Consider the following 2,423-nt stretch of genomic DNA (forward strand, 5'->3'; position numbering starts at 1 on the left):
CCCACTTTATGAAATCGAACACTTTAATATCTGCCTGCCCAGAACAGGTGGAAAACTTATTACAGAAGATGACGCTTGAACTGGCTCCGGGCAGACGGGTTCATGCATGATGCTGCGGGCATCGCGTCTGTGCCGTGAGGCTCCGTGGACCAGCCAGGAGTTGGAGTTCATCACTGGGCTGCCTCGGGCACTGTGAGCAATAACACAGCCCAGTAATAAAAGCCCGAGTTTGCAATAAACTGATCCTTTGCCTTTTCATTTAAGAGCAAAATATAAGGCCATGGTAGTTTAAAGGTGGGTTTCCCTCTCTCCTTCCCCCATGCCCCAGAAGCCCCATCTCAGCTTGATGGTTTTAGCTCCATCTTCACCATGCACCGTGATTTGCCTGATTAATCGCTTTGGTAATAAATTGAGCAAAGTATGTCTATTAAATACCTCGTTTTCCTTCAGCAGCTTGGGCGCTTGGTGAATTTTACAGAAAGAAAAAACCCAAAACGTGCCAAGAAATGCCAAAAAAGTAAGACAAAAAAAGCCAATGGCCAACGATTCCTCGATGGCCAATTGCTCACCTAGACGAAGCGGCTGCGGGCTAATGGGTCCCACACCGCACGGGGGAGTTCCTGGCACCCAGCCCCACTGGGTGAGGCATTTGCTGAAATGAAGCGTCATGCTTGCCCGTGGCTTGTGCTGGGAGCCACAGGTCCCATTCCAGCGAGCTTTTAAAGCTGGGCATGGGGCGGCGCGGTGGAGGGCCAGCCCCAGCACCCACCCGCCCGCAACCCCCGGCAGCAGGGAAGGGAGCAGCGTTGCAGACAGCACCACGTTGCTGTAGTATTTTGGATTTCACAGCTTGCTTTCGCTCCCGTGAATAGCAGATCTAGCAGCGTGGTTCCCCGCATTACACCAGCTGTTGGTGTAAGGGGCTGCTCCTCCGACCCTCCCGTCTCCCCGCTGCGTGTTTTGCCCCAAGTCTGCAGAACAAGATTTGAATCTCCAAAAGGTCGTTACCTTGAATTACAGAAACTTTCAGGCACCGGAGAATTGGTGAGCACCCTCTTGCTTGGGCTCTCCCCTCCAGCACTGACAGATGCCTCCAGCCGCGCTCCCCAAGGGCTCGCTGAGGTCTGGCAATGGAAATTTCCAGAGGAGAGCAACAAGGATGATGGGGGGACTGGAGCATCTCCCCTAGGAGGAAAGGCTGAGGGAGCTGGGCTTGTTCAGCCTGGAGAAGAGAAGGCTGAGAGGGGATCTCATCAACACCTACAAATATCTCAAGGGTGGGGGTCACGAGGACGGAGCCAGACTCTTCTCAGTGGTGCCCAGCGCCAGGACAAGGGGCCATGGGCACAACCTGAAGCAGAAGAGGTTCCAGTTGAACGGGAGGAAGAACTTGTTGACTGTGAGGGTGCCCGAGCCCTGTCCCAGGCTGCCCAGGGGGGCTGTGGAGTCTCCTTCTCTGGAGATCTTCAACCCCCACCTGGACGCTGTCCTGTGCCCCCTGCTCTGGGTGAGCCTGCTTGGGCAGGGGGGTGGCACTGGGGGAGCTCCCGAGGGCCCTGCCAACCCCCGCCAGTCTGGGATTCTGTGAAATGTAAACGGGGATGCAATGGAAATTCTGCTGTTCGCAGGCAGACAGTGGCTGCATCAGCAGGGACAGAGCAGCTCGGCATCCCCAGGCAGAGGGCTGCATCCCCTGGGATGCTCCAGCGGGCCCCTCCGGTCCCCGGGTGCGTGTGCTCTACGGGACCCTGCTCACCACGCCGACACGGAGGTACACAGAAAACACTGCTTTATTGACTGCATTTGCCAACACATCGAGGAATGCAAAGGGGTTTTTCTTTTTTTCATAAGCAATGGGCCATGGTCCCAATGTGTATTAAAGCATACACTGTATCTAAACAGGATGAAAATAATGGCAGACAGAGCTATTCCAAGGCAACACAAATAGCATGCATAATACAGTCTCACACAGAACGAGTTTGATAACATTATATTGCTTTAAGGATTAACTAACATGGAAAATGTACAAAAAGGAGAAATAGGTTTTTGCATTAATGAAAAATACATTTTTTCTCTACAAAGGAATTTCTAATACAAGAAAATAAATATTGCAACATAAGCCAAAAATAATTTAAAATTGCTCTTTTCAATATATTTTCAATATTTCTCTTTTATATTAACAAATGGCACATCACGTTCTTTGAAACAAAGAAAACAGAAGGGTTTCTCCTCCTGCGACATTCATATCATTTCCTGTAACTGATGTGAAGTGGGTCTGGTTTGTGTGTGGCATGGCGCAAACCGCGGGGGGATTGCCTTAAAGAACAACCAAACCTCACGCCCTGCCCTGCGGCAGCATCTGCCCGCTCCGGCCTGCACCCCACCTTGGGACGAGCTCTGTGGGAGAGCGGGCATCCAAACCC

Source organism: Egretta garzetta, unplaced genomic scaffold (genome assembly GCF_000687185.1).
Source record: "Egretta garzetta isolate BGI_Z169 unplaced genomic scaffold, ASM68718v1 scaffold439, whole genome shotgun sequence".
Lineage (NCBI taxonomy): Eukaryota > Metazoa > Chordata > Aves > Pelecaniformes > Ardeidae > Egretta > Egretta garzetta.